Genomic DNA, 22,606 nt, shown 5'->3' on the forward strand with positions numbered 1-22,606 from the left:
TATTGTCAGTTACATTCTTCTCTGATTTCTATACCATTTGGGTCCCCACATATATCATCGGGTGTTGGTCAAAGCCCAGACAACTTTTGTCCAGGAGACTAAAGTTGGCATTTTAGTAGATTCAAGTTCGAGGCATGGGTGTGGTCTATCTGGTTTTTGTGATTCCTCAACTTTGCTGTTGATCTCAAGATACAGTTTTCGTGAGTTCCTTTACCTTGCAAGTGGGGAACAGAAGATTAGTACTAATCTCTTTTTGCTATGAAAGAGGAAAGATGCTTGTTTCAAAAATACTTCCGACAAGCTACAACTAATTATCAGAAGAGAGAATGAAGGTAAAAGGTATTTTCATGCCCTCTTGATAAAACCAACTGGTGGTTTAATAATGCATGTCTTTAGCCTACTACTTATTCTACTTTAGAGATTCAAAGGACAGAAATTTTAACTTTTATTATTTTTCCCTAGTAAGCTTAATTTTAAATTTTCTAGCAGTCACAGCAAATGAAAATATGATTATGAGCTTCCAGTTTTTAGTAGAAGGAAGCAGACAATTTCATCAAGAGAGGATTAAGTGTCCAGCCTTGGTGTGTTGGAAATGTCTTGGCTCCTTAGTGACATATACTAGGTTGGCAGAAGTTTTGGCAAAAGTTTTACAGAAGGATCTATTCTTCTGTATCTATCCTTACAGAAGGATCATAGATTAGGCATAGATTTGTGAATTTCCATGTATAAAATAAGTTGATAGGAATAAATTTCCTTTGACAAAACAAGATAGCCCATTTAGAGTCTGTTTCTATTCCAAGGACTTCTGTTTGCTTGTGTACTGTAGGGCATGGACTATCAATCAAAATCACTGAAAATTGATAACTAATTATAAGCCATCACTTAGAAACATTGAAATCTGCTTACTCACAATTTTATTCCATGGACACAGCTAATTATGGATTGCATTAGTTACCAATAGCTGTGTAACAAATTACTCCAAAATGTCATGGTTTAAAACAACGAATTTTACTGTCTCAGTTTTTGTGAGTCCAGAATCTGGGTGCAACTCAGGATCTTTCCCTGGATGCAGTCAACATGTTGGTTGGGGAAGGATATCTTTTCAAGCTCACTCATGTGATTGCTGGCAGGATTCCGTTCCTTGCTGGTTATTGGCCAGAGACCTCTCTCAGTTCTTTTCCACATGGAGTTCTCCACAGGGCAGTTTACATCATGGCAGTTAGCTTCCATCAGAGTGAGCACCTGGAGAGTGAGGGAGAGTGAACAGGATAGGTAAGGGTCTTTTTATAACCTAATGTTGGAAGGGATATCCCATCACTTTTGACTTCACAAGTGAGTCACTAGGTCCAGCCCACATATAAGGGGAGGGAATAATGCAAAGTTGTAAATACCAGGAGACGGGCATCATTTTATAGGCCACTTACCACTTGGTTAATAGGTTGTGTTAATTGTAATTATTTTAATTTTATAATTTGAACTGATGTGTTATTACCTTTCTATTTAAAAGGCAGTTTATCTCACAGGGGCTATGTAGAAATTCTACACTTATTAAACTCTATTCCTTTACTGTTTCATGATATAATATTAAGTAGTGTTTGTGTAGTATTCTACCAGTTTTAGCACAAAAATATTAATACTCTCAAAAATTCTGTGAAGGCAAAATTAGTATAGTACTTTTGCAGGTGAGAGAGGTGTCATTCAGAGAGATAAGTGGACTTTTGCAGTATTTTATAGCTATACATATGATTTTCATGATTATTTTTAATGTGTCAAAAAGTTGTGTGCAAGTCTAGGAAAAAAGTGCTTAAATTATTTCTTTTGACTACCTTTTGTTCATTTACTAGCATGGGCAGAAAAACATGTGGATATACAAAAACTAAAAAAAAAATTAGACAGAATAGTGTTATTTGCAATTCCTTCAGTCTTTCCTAATGTCACCAGCCCCAGAGTTGAGTTAGGGAGATTGGGGAATATTTCTGCTGTGAATGTTTAGGGAATAACCATGTTTGGAACTTGTTTCTACTTGCAGATGTTTGAAAAAAATTTCATGATTTTTTCCCCCCGCTGGCATGATTCTTCAATCCACTCAGAAGGACATCTTCTGTATTTTTTTTCTACTCACTTTAGAAACTTAGAGAATAGAGGCCACAGTTTGAAGATGGACAGAAAAAAAGGGGAGGAAAATAAGAGAGATGGGAAAATAAATTCAGAGCTGGTGACTGTAGAGCAGGACGCATGCTGATTTCTAGTTCTGCACTTGAGATTTAACTGCCCAGGAACAGCCGCTGCATCAGTCCTGGTGAGCTGGGTGAGGGGCAAGTGCTTGTCCATTTTCACACAGGTCAGGCTAAGGTATATGGGAATACCACTTTGGTCAGGTCGGTTGTAAAACGTGAGCAAAACAGATTGTAGACAATGGGTGACAGAGTTAGCTGGTTTTATAGGGATTTTGACTACCATGATGGCTGAATCAACTGTACATATAGAAACTGTCATGTTTATAGTCCATTTGATGAAAAACAGTGGGCCATGCCACAAAATTGTGGGAAAACATCTGAATTTTATGGCCTCCTTAAGGTCATAGTCAGAAAATATTTTTTCATTTTTTTTTTTGCTGGTATTCCAGATTAAATTATGTTTCTATGGAAAATAACTTTAATCCTCTTAAGTATGGATGGCTTCAGTTACCTTCTAATGGGCTGCTCCACCTCTAGACTCTTCTAGTCCTACACCTTGTGTTTTATAAACCTTCCTAAAAATATCTATGTTACTATTTGCATAGAGACACTTAATGGCTTCTTCTTCCTCCAAATTAAAGATCATATTCTCAACATTTATTCAAGGTTTGTACAATCTGTACCAACTTTTCTGTACCTTGGTAACACTCATTTGTAACCCTATCATGTAACACTTAATTTTCAAATTGAACAGACTACTTGACATCTCAACTGAGGTATAAATGTGTCACGTAATATATATGAAAAAGACTGTGATTCCTATTTCCCTCACCTGCTCCTCCCCCAGGCTTTCCCATCCCAGGATATGTCATCACCATCTACCATCAGGTTAAAAGGTTAGAAGTCATCCTGTGTTCCTACACTTTCCTCATGACCCGACATGAGCAACCCATCAGCATGTTCTATTCAGGTTACCTGTAAATACATCCACGTAGGACAATTTCCTGTCACATCCACTGCTTCCATCTAATGTGAGTTACTGTTCTCTCTTACTAGATGATGCTAGTAGTCTCCTAGACATTTTCCTGTTTCTGTGCTTTCCTTCCAACATTTCAACTTCCACATATAAAGAGGAATTTTTAAGCCACATATGTCAGAGTATGGCACTCCCCTTCTAAAACCTTCCAATGACTCCTTATGTCATTTAGATTCAAGTCTACATTCATACCATGATCTCAAGATCCTGCGTGACTTGACCTCCCTCCTCTGCTATCATTCTCTCTACGTCTCACTATGCTCCATCACACTGGAAGTTTTTGTTCCTAACATGCCAGCTTGTTCTCTCCCCATTGCTCTGTCCTTTTGTCACTTTTGACTGGAGTGTTGGTTCCCCAGAACTTCACATGGCTGGCTCCTTTTGGTCATTTAGATTTCAGCTCAAGTGCTGCCTTCCCAGGGAGGTCTTCCCTGCCCATCCAATCTAAGCTAGCGTTCTGTACAGTTTCTATTCTATAGGCAAATTTTATATTCTTTGCAGAACTTATCACTATCTGAAATTATTACTGTTTATTTTTTTTATTATCTGACTCTACCCACTGGACTATGAGCTTCCTGTGAGGTGGAGCCTCCTCTGACTTCTTTGACTTCTTCCCTGTGATATTCTAGCCCCTAGAACAGGATTGGACTGTAGTAGGTGTTCCAATCTGTATGTGAGACAAATTGTCTAGTTATGGGATTCTGAATATGACACAATTTATATTTCTTGCATTAAAAAAACATTTCCTTTGATATGAATGTTATATACTTTCCCTCTCTACTTTTGAAAATTGTTTCATCTTTCAAAACCTCACTTAAACACCAACTTTCTCAATCACTCTAGGACACAGTAATGGCCCCTCTTCAGTGCTATACCTATTCATGTCGGGTTCATAAAATTTTTTATTGTCCATGTGTCATTTTAAAGTTTAGATTATCTTTTTATGCCTGTGTATCTTATGTCCTCAACTGGATTATAAGTCCTCTAAAGACTGGGATCTGAAGATATTCTATGCATTTTTTTCCTATTATTATTGGTATTAAAAATGCCATTCATATATAGATGTTGAATAACATGTCTTGTTCAGTTCATTTTCATTCTCACACCTAGTCATAATTTCAAAAAATCAATTTATAAATTTGAAAAACTTCTTGCTTTTGGGTGACTGCTAACATTTTCATTTAAAATGGCACTATTTAAGGATATATCTGCAGAAACTAATTTCCAGATAATTGGTACCAACCGGAAGCCTTAACACTGAGTGCTGGTCTCTGCTATTCTTCCAGTTTAAATAGGTAGGTGTGACTTTAGAGATCTGTCATAGACACAAGAGAGCTTAAAGAATACTTGCAGGACAACTAAACCAATATTGCATAGACAAGAAAATTAAAGGATGCACTTTGTAAAGAAGAAATCTTTACTAGAACTCAAAACTTTATTTCATAGGAAAAGCAAGTACCTTGTCTTATATAAGGATCAGTATCAAAAGAAATTATGTAATTTTTGACCAGTCAAAATTCATTCTTATCATTTAAGAATTTGCCACGCTGGCATATTCCTCTACTCTTCCTCCTTTTCTTTCCTCAGGAAATCACATTAAATAAAATCAATCATCACAAGTATAAACTTCTCAACATTCTGTTCTCCATTTGCAATGTTATCTAGGCACTCGGTGCTCCTTCTCTGACTCTCTTCTGTGTCAAAGGGGAAAACAGTTTTGTACTAGGTTCTATTAAATGGGCTCTAGACAAGTATAAATAAATCTTGTTGATTACCAAAATCACCCACGTGCTCACAAAATTAGCACTATCCCTGGTTTCAACGACAATCTACCATCTAATTATAGACCCTACTTTTCCCCAGATTGTTTAGGATTTGATCCATAATTACCTCCACTTTCCCTCTATCTTCAACATCTAACTGAACTGCATCATCTTTCAATGTACACATATGCTCATTATATGGAAAAGTCTTGGCCTCATTCTCCATCTGGCAGCCATCCTATCTTTTCTTCCCTTTGCTGATGTTATAGAGAGAATAGTTCACATTCACTTCTCCATCCTCATATTTATACCTTATCCTACTAAGACACTGAGATCTTACCATCGCACCATTTAAATCGTATTGTAATAAACAAATGGATGGATGTTGTTAAGCAAATTTTATACTATAATTGATTCTCATGATCTGTGGTAGTCATGTTCTATAAAGTCACAACAGAATTAGTGAATATTGAATCATTACTCTTGGAGGAAATACAGAGTTAGGTTCCTGTGAGCCTCTGGTCATATTGTCATCATCCAGTCTATACGTAACCTTGATTTTTGTGGGTTTAAAGACACCTTATTTAATATATAATGTTAATTTATTGATGGTTCTAAAATTGGAAGTGCTGTCTCATCACCTTTGTCTTACTCTAGTCATTGCGAGCAAGTCATTAGAACCAGGCTATATACAAGGAGAGGGGATTACAGATGGTGTGGCTGCCAGGGGGTGGAGATCATTGGAAGTCATTTAGGAAGCTGTCTTCCTCCCCATCTCTTTTTCCATTTTGTCCTGCTCTGAAATATTTAGTGGGCAACTGTTTTGTAGTAGGTATTATAAACTGTACTCTAGGCAAGTATAATCAAATCTTGCTGATTACCAAAATCAACTAAGGAAGCTCTTACAAATACAGACTTTTGGATCTCACCTCCAGCTAGTCTGATGCAGTAAATCTAGGTAACATCTGGGATGTATACTTTAAAAGCACCTCTGGTAATTTTGATATCAGTCTGGAATCTATCTCTCTAGGATTCTTTCCCTCAGGAACTCACAGTCTAATGGGAAAGATAGATGGGGAAACCACTAATTACTGCTGAGTTAGAGAAACACTACCATAGAGGCATGATGTAAAGTATGGAAGGAGAACATTTAAATGGGGCAGTTAGCAGGTAGCAGGAGCTGCTTCTCTGAGGCTGCATTCCTGAACAAGTCTTGACCTAGGAATAGGGTTAACAAGGAATAGGGGAAGAAAAATGGGTCTCAGGTAAGAAGAATATGTGGAAGATTATATGGCCCGATAAGAAACATAACAAGGAATCATAAATAGTTTGGTATGAATAGGAAAAAGGGCCGTTCTCCAGAAGCACTAAGTGGCCTATGAGTGCAATGGGAGTGGTTGCTGGGTTACCCAGGGTTGGAGTTCTGCTGTGAGGTTAGGGCAGAGGTTCAGGGGTTTGTGGACAGTGGCAAAAGAACAATCCAAAAGATGGATTTAGCTGATAAGACAATGAAGTGAAGCAGGAAAGGAGGTGAAAGCTGGGAGAAATACAGGCTGGAGACCTCCATGAGGTTCCAGAGTGCATGTTTGGGGACTGGGAAGGGGAGGGAACTGGAACATTGCGAGTGGGAGCACCAGAATTGGTTAAGAGATGGAGTCTTCACAGTACAGCTCTAAGAGGACAAGAAGTTTAAACTGACCTTGAAGAAAGAGACTGGATATAATCTAGACTGACAAAGAGGGAAGGGAAAGCAGTTGACAACAAGTCTATTATACTACAAGCAGCAAAGGTTGGCTATTTTAACCCAGAGCATGAGAGACTTAAAAAAAAAATTTTTTTTTAGTAGGTACCAACTAGTAGGTAGAATCTTTATTTTTAATGGAAGGAAGATCTTCAGGAAGGAAGTCACATACAATTTAAAGGCTTCTTTTTATTTAGAAGGGTAAGTAGATCCAGTAGGTTATATGATTAAAAATTTTAAATTTGATGATGTACACTGAATCGATAATTTCAAATTACTATTGTGTAAACCCATGAGAATGAAAACCCTTTGCTTTCTGTTGATAATACAAAGTTTTCTTATTTCTTTTGAGAGGAAAATATCAGATTACTGGTGGGCAGAAGCCTGCCATTTGGATATGACTACCCCAGTTGCTGTGGATCTCTGAGGAGAAGTTTGTGGAGATCTGGGCATCCTTACTTCTGAAGGGGGTTATCCCCAGTACTGGTCAGGATTTCAGAGGCCAGTCTTCACCCAGGGAGACATGCATTATGAATGTTTCCACATCACACATGCTTAGCTTCCTTTGGAAGGAGCTTGAATTCTCCGGTAATCATAATTAGACGTCATATTTTAACAATGGTTTAGTGAAGAATTGATGATAAATTCTACTCCAGATGGTTGGGGATGTAAGCAGTAATGTTACCATTAGGGATTTTGTTCTCACACAAAGCTGCTGGTTATCATGGTTTCAAGTTATTTACCATTTTCTAAATCAATGACGCTGTACTGTGATTACACAATGCATAAACCTAACCTAGAGAGATGGAATTCTCAAACCGTCACAAAAAATGGCTGCTGTTATTTCAGCCTTGCCTCATGGATCCAGTTGCATGTGTGTTTTAAAGAGTCCAGAGAACATTTTCTTCATTTTCCATTCCCAAGACCATGATTTCTGGTGCAAATAGCAAAGCAGAACTGAACAAAATTTGTGATGCCTGAGGCTCTTCAAAGGAGTTTTCTAAATGATTCATAAATCAATAGCTGATAGACTCAGCCATGCAGGGCATTTGTTTGTTGCTTCTGATGGTTTGGATCCCTCCTCTTTTTATAAACAAATTCCTTTTGAATAATAAAGGACATCAAATAAAACCTCATGGTAGGGCCCCGGAAGCTGGCACTCTGTTAGCAGTTCAGCTTTGTTCTCAAGTTTTATGGGCAACTGCTGATTATAATTAACTAAAAACACTCAGAAGTCTAACTTTAAATAGAAGACTCAGACAGAGCATTTACTTATTTATTACTGCGGTTGTGGGGAGATTTCAAACCAATAAATCTAACACATAGTCTTAGGGAACAAAAAAATTCTAGTGGTTTAAATAAGTATTTAAACTATTTGGCTTGATATATTTGCCTTTGCTCTGAGGATAAATACTGGACCCTTTTGATTTATCTAAGAAGAGAGAAAGTGCATTTCCTCTTAACATATACCTATCATCACTGGCCTGGGTTGTGATAACAAGGGAATGGGACAAATATCCTTTTAAAAAAAAATAAAGATGCTTTATGTTTTAAAAATTCTTTAAAGCCTTACATGCTCATTACAGAAAATGTAGAAAATACAGATGATCAGAAACAGCCTCCCCATTCTCTTGATTTTCCTCTCATCAATGGATATTCATTCTCCGTCTCTTATTGCTGGGTCCCCCTCATCAACCTGACCTTTAACATTGGTGTACCCAGGACTCTGACCTCTTCTCTTATTCCCTTTCTCCATGATCATATTGAGTCCAATGACATTTTAAAAACCATGTATATGCTGTGAATATATATACATTTATTCAGCCTGGACCTTTTCCTTGAACTCTGGACTTGTATACCCAGCTGCCTATTCAGTACTCTATTTGGCTGTCCATAAGCATCTCAAATTAAAATATCCCATTCTGAGCCTCTGATTTCCCAACCTCCACAGCTGTTCCCTATTCTGTTTAACAACACCTCATACTTCCAGTTTGCTCTGGCCAGAAAGCTTTTAGTCACCTTTAACTCCTCTCTCATACCTCATGCTCAATCCATCAGGAAAACCCATTAGATCCACCATCAGACTATTCCCAGAATTTGACCACTTTTTGACCATTTCCATCCATATGACTTTAGTTGAAGCCACCATCATCTCTCACCTGGATTTTCAGTAGCTTCCTTAAGTAGTCTCTCTGTAATTATCCTTGCCCTCTTGCTCTGTTCACACAGCAGCCACAGTGAGATTTTAAAAATATGTTAGATAATGTCACATCATGGCTCAAAATCTTCCAGTGCTTTTCCATCTCACTCAGGATAAAAGCCAAAATCCTTGCACAGGCCTATAAGGCCCAAAATGACTTTTCTGTTTTCCTTTTTCTTCCTTCCTTCACACACCAACTGTATTTCCTATTCTCTTGTTATATTTCCTTCCACATGACATTTATCACCATCTAATACACCATATAATTTTCATTTTGTCTCTTTACACCTGAGTATACACTTCACAGGGATGGAGATTTTTGTCTTTTCTTATTTTTATTGATGTGTTTTCTACTTTGAAGCACACAGTAAGCATTCTGTAAACATTTGTTACTGTTGTCATGAATGACTGAAGAAGGGAGGTGGCCAGGAGGGGCTTCTAAGAATATATAACTCCAGAAAATTAGTGCTGTCATAGACAAAACAAATGCAACAAACAAGCAAAAACCAAAAATCCTCATATTCTAATCCACACAAAGACAATTATATATTCCATCCAGTTTGGTATTTTGCCTTCTTGGGAAGATAATTTATAAGTGGTGATTCAAAATTCTTTAAGCCCTAGATCTTACAAGGTCCTGGCTGTGTTCGGTAAGAATGCAGATTTTCATTCTCAAAGAAGTCTTTTCCTAGCCCCACCTTTTATCCACAATGCTGAAAGTGTTCACAAGTAATGAACCTCATAAGCTGTTTCCTTGCCTTGTGTCTAACTTTCTGTCTTATGCCACCAGAAATCTTTCTAAGGCACTGGTCTATATTAGGGGTCAACACATGTTTTCTGTAAAGGGTCAGACAGTAAGTATTTTAGATTTTATGGGTGATAGAGTCTTGATGTCTATTGCAATTACTCAACTCTTCTGTTGTAGAGAAAAATAGCCATAGAAAATATATAAAGAATGGGTGTGGCTATGTTCCAAAAACTCTTTATTTAGAAGAATAGTTAGTGTGCCAGATTTGGGCCTTGGGCAGTTTGTTTGCCGACTCCTGGTCAAAGTCATGTCATTTTGTTACTTAAAATTTCTTGATGGGTTCCCACTGCAACATAATAAAATTCAATATGTCTAGCTTGGTATACAACACCCTTCATAGTCTGGCACCAGCCTATCATTTCACCATTATTTTTAAAAAAACATTATTTATTTTGAGAGAGAGAGAGTGCAAGTGGGGAAGGTGCAGGGAGACAGAGGGGGACAGAGGATCCAAAGCGGGCTCCGTACTGACAGCAGAGAGCTCAATGTGGGGCTTGAACTCACGAACTGTGAGATCAGGACCTGAGCCAAAGCCGGACACTCATCCTACTGAGCCACCCAGGTGCCCCCGCCATTATTTTTAGTTACGCACATCTCAAATGATCTTCTAGTATATTGTGTTGATTGTATCCTAGTTGGGTCACCCATCAACAGAAGCTTCTGGTTTCAGCAGCTCTGGTATCTTGTCTTCCCCAACTAACTTAACATCTTTGCTACAACTGACAGTGGCCTAGGATCAGGTCTTTGATTCTACAGGGATTGACATGAAGTTTGAATCCTGTTTCCCCAATCTTAATAATGAGAGATGCCTATGTTTATCCAATTGAGTTGTCATCAGGAAATGGACATGTTGAGACATACCCATAAGTATGAGTTGTGTAAAGGATTCAGACTGGTATTTTTTATATATGTTTTCAATTATGAGTTATTAAGCATATCCATTAAGTTTCTTAGCAAATTCAAAATAGCAGCAAGATTTCTTAGATATATAGTAGATAGAAGAATGGAGTGACAGCACATAAATATTATTATCTGTTATTTTACCAAGAAATATTTTCAGTTCTGAGGATGATCAAAAGCACAATATAATTAGGAAAGAGACAATAAAAGATTGAGGTAACTGAATAAAACTGTTAATTAACAGAGTTCACAAAATTGAAAAAATATTCTTTTGGGTTACAACTTCTTTTGAGTGTTCATTCATTCATTCTATGGATATTTGTTGCTGGCTTACTGTGTTCTATGCACTGTTTGAAATTCTGGAATACATGGTGTTAAAGATGTTAGAAATAAATATTGATGACCGGTATTTCAGGTATTAGCCCAACAAACATTTGAAACATCTGCCACAGCCCAGACCTCTGACTCTATTTTGGGTGTGTGTTTTCTTGTGGTGAGATAATGTTGGGGGCTGGGCATTACAGTGCTATCTTGTGTGGAAAAACACTTAAAGATGATGTTGTTGTTATTTCAATGAAGTAGTCCTCAGAGTTCCATTTGATTTGATGCTTTTTGTCAGTTGGCCTCTCAATGTTAATGTTTCTACCAGACTGAAATAATCTGTCATCCTCTGGAGTACTAGCCAAATTTAGTTCAAATTAGTTCTGAAATGAAAGATGACACATTTAATCAAGGTAAATACATCGGTGACCATTTGAAAATACATTTTTAAAAGTGACTTTGCCAACCAGATGGTGTCTCCATGCAAGCATCTGGATCTTGAAGAAATACTCTGTACAAAGTACACTTGGGGCTGGCTCCTAGCAGGAGTGGATTGCTTTCCTTATTTGATTGCAGATGGCTCTGGACAGGCATTTGAGCCCACCCCAAAGTGGGGACCCTTGCCCAGGGTCAATGATGATGACTAGGGCAATAATACTGGATGTGGTCTGCCTCTGTCCTGAGGTCCCACTCTCTTGGGAGCCTCCTGCTGCTGACCAGCGCGTCGATAACCTATTTCCCAAGAGCAGTCTGGACTCAGACTTGTAGATCAGCTCTCACTGCTCTGGGAATGGGCAGATGCCCTAGTGCTTTGATAGTTTTTCTTTCTGGTTTGTTCTGTGTCAGCCTTCCTTGCGTTGAAGTGGGAGGACCTCATATTTGGTTGAAGGGATGAATGCGTAAGGGGAAAATGAGGCCTTTTTTGTTGTCTTGATTCCAGGTTATGTGAGCTTACCTAACTTACCTGGAGTCTCCAGGTGGTCAACTAGGGCTTAGCATCCTGCATGGCTGCCAGCTCCAAGCAATAAAGTGTTTACTTGATGGCTGTTCCCTTCTGTGCATATATTTTCCTCTGTGCATATGTGTTTCTCAGAGACCCTGCAGGGGGAGGAGATCATTTAAGGACAGGATTTTGAATTAATTTCCCATGCCTGAGACACTTAAAAACATTTTTTTATAAGCAAAAATCTGTACCCATTGTTGATATTACTTGCATATCCTTTGAAGGAACATAAACCTCAAATATAGTTGAGTAAAGAATTGAAGCTTATCTATTTTCATATTGTGAAATGATGTAAACATGGTAAAAAAAATCAAACAATAAAAGTCTATCCAGTTAAAAGTGATTATTTGACCCTTATCCATAGTTTCACTCACTGGAGGTAATGCCGTTCAACAGGTTCTAATGGATGCCTCCAGAAATTTTTCAGGTATATACATCAATGCGTAATTTTTTAAGGTTTATTTATTTATTTTGAGAGAGAGGCAGAGAGAGGACAAGAATCCTGAACAGGCTCTGCACTGCCAGCACAGAGCCCGATGTGGGGCTCAAACTCGTGAACGACGAGATCATGACATGAGCCAAAATCAAGAGTAGGACACTTGGGGTGCCTGGGTTGGCTCAGTCAGTTAACTGTCTAACTATGGTTCAGGTCATGATCTCACAGTTTGTGAGTTTGAGCCCCTCATTGGGTTCTGTGCTGACAACTCAGAGCCTGGAACCTGCTTTGGATTCTGTGTCTCCCTCTGTCTCTGCCCCTTTCCTGCTTGCACTCTGTCTCTCTCTCAAAAATAAACATCAAAAAATAAAAAAAAAAGAGTCAGACATTTAACCAACTGAGCCACCCAGGCGTCCCAACATCAGTGCATAATTTAAAAGCGTGTTAAAAACTTAAATAGTATTATTTTAAAAACACATATGCACAAATGGGATTAAACCATTTTATACTTTGCTGTTCGAAATTTAACAATGTCTTAAAGATTCTTTCATAGCAGCCCATAGAGACCTACCTCATTCTTATAATGACTACATAATTTCTTTAGTGCAGGAATGTAGAATAATTTATTCAATGAGGGACTTAATTGGTTTAAAGATGATAAATGTCTCACCGAATGGATAGTGCTTGCTTGAAGGTATTTCTCCCAAGGTAAAGATATCATTTAAATTTACCTCTCTCTGGGGCGCCTGGGTGGCTCGGTCGGTTGGGCGTCTGACTTCGGCTCAGGTCATGATCTCACGGTCTGTGAGTTCGAGCCCCGCGTCGGGCTCTGTGCTGACAGCTCAGAGCCTGGAGCCTGTTTCAGATCCTGTGTCTCCCTCTCTCTCTGCCCCTCCCCTGTTCACGCGCTGTCTCTCTCTGTCTCAAAAATAAATAAACGTTAAAAAAAAATAAAAAAAAAATAAATTTACCTCTCTCTTTTTTTTTTTTAACGTGGGAAGTAAAAATTCAACTCTACTTATGTTGTTGGAAGTGTGAATTTTAGGGGTGCTAATGTTAATTTTACCATCAGTTGGAATAATAGCAAAAGAATAACAACAACACAAACATTGTGGCTGGATAATACTTCAATGTATTAATCTGTACCTTGAATATTTCCTACTCTTGTCAGAAGGAGAACCCTGACAACTCCTTCTTCCCCAGTCCTTGTCCCCGGACAATAGTCACCTGCATCTGAAGCAGCCCCAAAGACTAAGAAATTTATGGAGAAAGGCCAGTGGCTGGAATGTCAGGCTGGCAGATTCAGAGTTTCTTTGAGTTCTCAGAAGCCCCAGGCTGGAGAACAGGGAAAGGAAAGCGAAGGAACTACTCACAGAAGAGAAAGGAATGTGGAAAAAACCTGGGAGGGGTAGGAGTGGAGAAGAACCACCTGGGAGCTGAGGAATGAGGACTCCACTCTGAGTGACATCCTGTTCCCAGAGACTCTCCCTGGTGTCTAGAGCTTCTTGTCCCTGTTCCTCCCCTAGCTCACCACCTGTGGTTGATCTTGGAAAGGAGAGCTGTTGTTGGTGGTGAGAAGCTGGGACACTCTAGAGAGGGTTGTGAAAGGAGGCCTCATCCCCCGACCAAGTTTGGGCTGGACCAGTCTTTTGAGAGTATCCCTGTGATCTAGCTCAGTGATGGGCACACAGCTCTCATGCCCAGCACTATTGTCAAAGCATGGAGAATGCAGAAGTGAAGTTAGTGAGGATGGGCAACTATTTTAAGGAATTTTGCTATGAACAGGAGCAGAGACGTGAGACCACTACGTTCCAGGAAAGTAGCAGTTACAATCACATATAGATAGTATCAGTCATAGTAGAGCCTGAGGCAAGCCCTCTGGACTTTCTAGTTAGGGGAGACAACTATTTACCCCGTTTACTTAACTCATTTATGATGGAGTTTTCTGACATTTGCAACCAAAAGAATCCTAATTAATAAAGAGGGTGATTCTCCTTCATCTCTCTGGCAGGGAAACAGAAAAGCTCAGTGATCAATGCAAGAGACTTGCTTTTTGGAAGACTCTAAAAGTTTCAAAATATGTAGTAGTAGCATTAAAAAAAATAGCACAAAATATTTTTAAGGATGCCAAATAATTAACCTTCAAATTTCTCACAAAGAAATAACAAATAAGAGACACTAGTGTAAACACTTGGCTAACCTCAACATAAATTGCTGAAAAGTAGCATAGACGATTCCTAGTCTATGCATAGCATTTAGCCATAAATCATCCCACAGAACAACTTACTTCACTCTTAGTTTCAGTGTAGTATTTATGTCCTGCGAATTCTTTAAAGAAATATATTGGAGAGGGGTGCCTGGGTGGTTTAGTTGGTTAAGTGCCCGACTCTTGATATCAGCTCAGGTCATGATCTCATGGTTTGTGGGTTCGAGGCCCACATTGGACTCTGTGCTGACAGCGTGGAGCCTACTTGGACTTCTCTGTCCTTTTCCCTCTGCCCCTACCCCACTTGTAGTCTGTCTCTCAAAATAAATAAATGAACTTAAAGAAAAGAAATATATTCGAAAATGATTTTTCAGAGTTTCATAATTTTAGGAACATGTTCTTCCAATTTTATATATAACAGCCTTTTTCAGTCAATATTCCATTTGTTCAATTTTAGTATAAAATAATTTATAGTGATAGATTAAAAAGAATAAATTATTTTGTTCTAATTACAATCATATTTCAAAATTAATTAATTACTATAAAAGTGTCATTTCTTTCCTTGAAAAATTTAACACACGCTAGAATATCATTCCTAGGAAAGTGTGATGAATGGAATATAATGGAGAAAAATTGAGAAGTGTGGTCAATGCTAATTATTTTTTAATTAAGCAAAAAAAAAAATTAAACTTAGTGAAAGCATCTGCCTGATAATCTACTTGGAAGCTTCTCAAATTCTCATGATAATTTGGAGTAGTTAACTAAGAAATTATCACCTTAAGATAGTTCTGCCTAGGAGTGTTATTGGAAAAAAGGAAAATGGGTATCTTTTACTTGTTACGGGTACATTTTACTAAAGTGATCTACCTTTTATAAATTACCTTAACAAACATTTTGTTTTCCTCACAGTAATATCTCTAAGTATATTTTGTTTTGTAAAAACCAGAAGATATTTAATTTTTAGTAGGAAAACCAGCCATAAGGGAAGACTGCCAAAAAGCATGAAGATAGCCCCTTTTGGCTCCCTGTTCTCCTGATTTTTTCCTTTATGGATGAATGAATTCTTTTTATAGCCTCTTTAAAAGCATGCATTTTCAGAACACCAAATCTTCTTCCTTCCATTGCATGTTTCAAAAAACTAGTATAGAAGGAAATGAGCATACATAAATGTCCCTTTATCCTGGGGTAGTAATTTTATATCTTTTTATGTTTTAGAAGGTAGGAATTTTATTTATTTATTTTTTAAATTTTTTTTTAACGTTTATTTATTATTGAGAGACAGAGAGAGACAGAGCATGAGCATGGGAGGGGCAGAGAGAGGAGGAGACACAGAATGTGAAGGAGGCTCCAGGTTCTGAGCTATTAGCACAGAGCCCGATGAGGGGCTCGAACTCACAAACCCAGCGAGATCATGACCTGAGCTGCAGTCAGACGTTTAACTGACTGAGCCACCCAGGCACTCCAAGGTAGGAATTTTAAAAGAAGGTATTTTTTTCTGTGTGGACAGAAGTCATTCTATAGTGAGGATGTCAGGAATATAATTCTATTTCTAGCAGACATCTAGATTTTAGCAAACATATCTTTACAGCAGATATCAATCTAGAATCCAAGTATCCAGAAATCTGAAATAAGAAAGATTTCCTCTCCACCTCCCATCCCTACTCCCTTTACAACAGGATCGGGGCTAGGTCAGTGGTTAAGCAAGACGAATGGAAGAAGACTGAGGACAGGAATCCAAGGTCTGTTGCGTTTAGGTGAGATACCTGGCCTGAGTTTTGGATATGTGGAAAGAAGATCTGAAAGTGAAGAAACTATCCCATATGGAGGTCCAAATTGTGCTGGTCTGTGTCAGGATTATACCTCCTGTTAGCAAGTAGTACTGTCCAGGCATTTTCTATTAGTGGAAGTGAATGTGCAGGTAATATGGACCTAGAGGGCCCGCAAGCAGCAAGTGTTGGGAACTCAGTGATACAGAGCAGAGTTAAGGAGAAGGGATCTCGTTGATGTGAGGACCAGCATGTTGTTATTGTGAGGACTGAAAACTCCTTGCAGGCAAGGGGGCAGGTTCCCATTGTTTGTGTGGCCTCCCTCACACTTTTGTGGTGCATCATAGGCACTCAACACATTGCTGTTAAATGGGAAAATAAAGCACAGAGCTCAGTTTCTCTTGGGGGTAAATGTGAGACAGCTGATTTATTCAGAAATTGGGTGTGAAGGAAGGCCTTGGGATACAGGGCACAAAGAAGAAAGTTGGACTCTGTTGCTAGGGGATTAAATCATCAGGATTCAGGGGGTACCATTGGCTCATTCATCCAACAACTATTTATTGAACATCTACTCTGTGTCATGTGTTACACTAGGTGTTTACAGAGTAGTGAAAATATAGATAAGGTTTCCCTGGTAGCACTTAGGCTCTATCAGTAAGACTTACATTCCACAAATAATTAACCATTAGTGCCCAGAAGACATGCATGTTGCTATGAGCGTGTGCAATAGTGATGCTTGAATGGGGTGTGAGCAGAAAGGCCTCCTTAAATACTGTTTAATCTGGTTCCTGAAAGAAAGTAATGCTTAGGTGAGGAGGAGGTCTCCTTAGGCAGAGGGAGTATCATGTGCAAAGGTGCTGAGGTGGATGGGAACTTTGCTTTTGTGACAATCTGAGAGAAGCTGGTGTGGCCAGAGAGTGATGGGGAGAGTGGAATGAAGTGAAGCTGGAGAGGTGGGCAGGAACCAGATTATGCAGAACCATGCAAGCAATTTAAGGCCATATTGTGTTGTCATATAAGCCACATTGTATTGGTTAATTTTCTTTTGCTTGCAAGCAACAGACAACACTCTGGCTGGCTGAAATGGAGCAAAGGGAGTGCTTGGAAGTATGACACTGGGTTGGCTTGTAGGTGGAAGAAAAGCTAAACAGCCAGGCATTGTGCAGGGCAGAGACCGGGCAGCCCCAGGAGCTTGACAGTAGGATGTTGTGTAATCAGTATTGCCCTTAAATGTGAGAAAAAAAGCTCTCCTGTCATAGGGCCTATCCTTTTGGAACTCCTTCTTTGCCCTTCTTCCAGAGAGTCCTGTCTCCATGGACCAAGGGATTCTCAGGGCAAGGGGCAAATGCCCACCTAGAGCTCATGCTCACCCATCCAGACCACAGCCCAGGTACCTGGGATTTGGGACTTTCCTGCCCTAAAGGTCACAAGCCTGCTTTTGGGATGTATGTAGACCTCTTTCTTCCAAGTGTAAAACCCTCCAGCAGAAGTAAAATCCTGGAAATAGCCAGTTGAGGGGCTTATGGTTGGAGATAGGACATGCAGGCTGAGAAGAGGTCTCATTGTGTAACACACTGTTTGGTGCATGGTAGGTACTCAATACATTGATGATCAATGAAGAAACAAGGATTCAGTCTGAGGGGGTATATTGAAATGCATATAATGCCCTTACACACCCAGATGGGGCAGCAGTTGGAAAAAGAAGGAGGGCATTTGCCTCAGAACTTTCAGGAATCTGAAAATTCTAAATTTGATCTGACCTTCCAGATCATTATGAAGTATAGAGTACAGAATACATTTTGCTCAATGGTTTATTAGCTTGATTTATAACTTTTGAATATTTAGACATGTGCTTTGTGGGCCTCCATTTGTACTTCTTATCCTGGCCCCAACCAGGAAATTTTAGGGATGAGTTTGGTTGTAGAATTTTTCTAGAGCCCTTATATTGAGGTAGACTCAGGTCGGTATGCTTCTTGACTAAAGTTTCAAGTTCCCGGAAAAGAAATCAGCTGAGGGCAAGGCAACATGGAATAGATAGGAAGATTTGGAGAAAACTCTGGGGGCTGAATAGCTATTCTTATGGGTGTGTGTTTTATGCGTTTTATACTTTAGTCTAAGACCGGTAGAAACCACTGAACAAATTTTAAGCAAGAGAGTGACATGGTTCTATCTGATTTGAGAAGGGATTCCACTGGCACTTGAGTAGGGAATGGGCTGGAAGGGACCAACAGTTGATGTTTGAGACCCCGCCAAGAAGTTGAGCCAGTGAGAGATGATGTTGGTTTGGACAGAAGACTTGTATGGTGCCTTGGGCATGAAAAGAAGTGGACAGAGAGATGTTCAGAAGGAGAATCAGTGTTGAACTTGCTGAATCATTATTGTAGTGAAGAAGACAGCAATGTCGGGGATTAACTCTCAATTTCCAGCTTCAGAAAGATTGACACAATGCTGAGAAGGAGAGCTACATTCTATTTTGTACTTATTCCAGCTTGAGTTTTGTTTTCACCATTTCAGCCAAGCTGCGTCGTCAGGGCTGCTAGTGACTTCCATTTGGTCAGATCCAGGGGTTAATTCTCACCCCTCAATTTGCCCTCCGATTATAAGAGTTGGACAGAGCTGGTCATTCTCTCTTTGAAACACTTTCTTGGTTAGGCTATAGTGGAGCCCTTCATCTCTCTCTCTCTCATTTTTTTTCTCATTTTACCAAGTGCTCCTTCTCAGCTCATTTGTTGGCTTGTCCTCATCTTTGCAATCTTTAAAGGTCAAAAGTTCTCCAAGGGTTGAGTCCTAGGGTCATTTCTTTTCCAGGTGGGTTTATCTAGTACTGTCTTTAAAATCTCCTTGCTGACCACTCTTCTTTACCTCTTCCTTGGACCGCACACCCATAGCCTTCCATTCTGTGCCTAAACCTGCTACTTCCATAGTCATGCCATCCCCTCCATTTATGACAACTCCGGTTTTTCATTTGCTCGGGCCAAAAACCTTGAAATCACCCTTGATTCCTTTCTTTCATATCCTGCATTCAATTTATCAGAAAATCCTGATGGCATACTCTTTGAAACATATTCTGAATCCAACTACTTCTTATTACCATCTCTGCAATTACCCCAGTGTGAGCCACTACCGCCTCTCACCTGGATTATTACAGCAGCCTTCAATCTAGAATCTTGCTTCTGTCTTTGATCCAGTGTAGTCTGTTCTCCATACATACATTCCCATAAATGGGATCCTTCCAAGAAAGAAAAAAAGTGAGATATTCATAATTCTAAGTTAAAACCTGACATGGCTTTCCATTTCATGTTCTATCAGAGTTTTTTATAAGGCCCAATTGGCTTTATATTATTTGACTTTCTGCTACCTCTCCTGTGTTATCTCTTATCACCTTTATATCTCTTTGCTACAGTTACATGGGCCTCACAGATGTTTCTCAAACACCTAGACATGCTTCCATTTCAGAATATTTGTGATTTCCATTTTGTCTGCCATATTCCTTCAGAATCTACATGGCTTTCTCTTTTATGTTTTCAGATCTCTGCCAAAATGCTATTTTATAAGTGGAGCCTTCTCTGACCACCCTGTCTCAAATCCCGTGGCCATCTTTCCCACCTCCCATCACTATTTGCCCTCTTATGTTGGTTTATTTTTCTGTATAGAACTTGACACCATCAGGCCTATTTTTTTATGATCTGCTTCCCTTCCTTAGAATGTGAGCTTCAGGTTCACTGGGATTTGGTCTCTGTATTTTACCCCAGGGCCTTGGCTAGTGCTTGGCATAGATGATAGGCTCAGTAAGTCAAAGCTGGACAACAAATGAAGAAGCTCAGAAAGATACACACCTGACTACAAATCCTTTAAAGAATAATGTATTTAATGTGAATTTTCTTCAGGGGTTGGTGACAGGGAACTTTAAGACATAGGATAAAAGAAGATTTTTAGAAATTCCTTTCATCTCAAGATTATTTCTCGAGGCTACCCCTCTTTCTTTTTCTTTTTTTTAAATTTATTTATTTAGCCTCTCTCCCTATACATGAGTTTTGCAGATCCTCCTTACTTTTTCTGCTTCTCTTCCATCTACTACTTATGAAAAGAGTTTTAGCTCTAGCCTACTGGTTCCCTAAGTTTGGACTCTAGAGCTGCAGCATCAGCATTACTGGAACTTATTAAAAATGCCAATTATAAAGCCCCACCTCAGACCATCTGAATAAGAAACTCTGGGCTGGGGCCTAGCAATCTATGGTCCTGCTAGTAGCACCACTCTCCTTTCCACCCACATGCAGATCTGCCCCCTAAAGGTCCAGTGGTTCACTGAGAAAGTTTAGAACACTTTCCTTGTGTGTGTGTGTGTGTGTGTGTGTTTTGTAAAAGACTGCAATTTTTATAACATTACACATCTTTGTATGTCACAGGTTAATTACCTGCAACATTTGCAAACTGTCTGTGGAAAAGAGCTACATTTTGTTTCTAAAATCCCTTGTGAGCTCCAGATGGAGGGGAAGTTGCTGATACTGGAGCTTGTGGGTGGTTGTGAGGGTGCTGGCAATGGGTCTGTTTCAGGCACTGTTGCTCTCCTGCTGCATCTGGGAGGGATGTGCACTCTTGCCACCTCGGACTGCTTCCCTCAGGCTTCAGGTTGATTTGCTATTAGCATTTTTCTCAGCCTGAAAGTCTGAGAGTCATAAAATTGTGTTTTCCCATAAAATTGTATATTTGTGTGTCTTTGTGGTCCAGTGTTAGGAACCTCTGGATTAGTTGATCAACTGTCAAGAAAGCACATTCTAACCATTCTAGTTAATCAAAGTTTCCTATGCAAACTCTTATTTTATAAAAATGGTGCTCAGAGAAAATGAGAAGATTTTGTTTTCTTTCTGCAACATAAAGACAATAAGTTAGATTAAGAAGAAACAAAGCACTCATTTCGTATTTTTTTTAATATGAAATTTATTGTCAAATTGGTTTCCATACAACACCCAGTGCTCATCCCAACAGGTGCCCTCCTCAATGCCCACCACCCACCTTCCCTCCCTCCCACCCCCCATCAACCCTCAGTTTATTCTTAGTATTTAAGAGTCTCTTATGGTTTGGCTGTCTCCTTCTCTAACTTTGTTTTTTTTTCCTTCCCCTCCCCCATGGTCTTCTGAAGTTTCTCAGGATCCACATAAGAGTGAAAACATATGGTATCTGTCTTTCTCTGTATGACTTATTTCACTTAGCATAGCGCTCTCCAGTTGCTATGGAGATGCTATGGAGGCTCCAGCATCCACATTGCTACAAAAGGCCATATTTCATTCTTTCTCATTGCCAAGTAGTATTCCATTGTGTATATAAACCACAATTTCTTTATCCATTCATCAGTCGATGGACATTTAGGCTCTTTCCATAATTTGGCTATTGTTGAGAGTGCTGCTATAAACATTGGGGTACAAGTGCCCCTATGCATCAGTACTCCTGTATCCCTTGGGTAAATTCCTAGCAGTGCTACTGCTGGGTCATAGGGTAGGTCTATTTTTAATTTTCTGAGGAACCTCCACACTGCTTTCCAGAGCGGCTGCACCAATTTGCATTCCCACCAACAGTGCAAGAGGGTTCCCGTTTCTCCACATCCTCGCCAGCATCTATAGTCTCCTGATTTGTTCATTTTGGCCACGCTGACTGGCGTGAGGTGATATCTGAGTGTGGTTTTGATTTGTATTTCCCTGATAAGGAGCAACGTTGAGCATCTTTTCTTGTGCCTGTTGGCCATCCGGATGTTTTCTTTAGAGAAGTGTCTATTCATATCTTCTGCCCATTTCTTCACTGGATTATTTGTTTTTCGGGTGTGGAGTTTGGTGAGTTCTTTATAGATTTTGGATACTAGCCCATTGTCTGATATGTCATTTGCAAATATCTTCTCCCATTCTGTCAGTTGCCTTTTAGTTTTGTTGATTGTTTCCTTGGCAGTGCAGAAGCTTTTTATCTTGATGAGGTCCCAATAGTTCATGTTTGCTTTTAATTCCCTTGCCTTTGGAGATGTGTCGAGTAAGAAATTGCTACGGCTGAGATCAGAGAGGTCTTTTCCTGCTTTCTCCTTCCTCTAGGGTTTTGATGGTTTCCTGTCTCACATTCAGGTCCTTTATCCATTTTGAGTTAATTTTTGTGAATGGTGTAAGAAAGTGGTCTAGTTTCATTCTTCTGCATGTTGCTGTCCAGTTCTCCCAGCACCATTTGTTAAAGAGACTGTCTTTTTTTCCATTGGATATTCTTTCCTGCTTT

This window comes from Panthera onca, chromosome B2 (assembly GCF_046562875.1).
Source record: "Panthera onca isolate mPanOnc1 chromosome B2, mPanOnc1 haplotype 2, whole genome shotgun sequence".
In the NCBI taxonomy this organism is placed as follows: Eukaryota; Metazoa; Chordata; class Mammalia; order Carnivora; family Felidae; genus Panthera; species Panthera onca.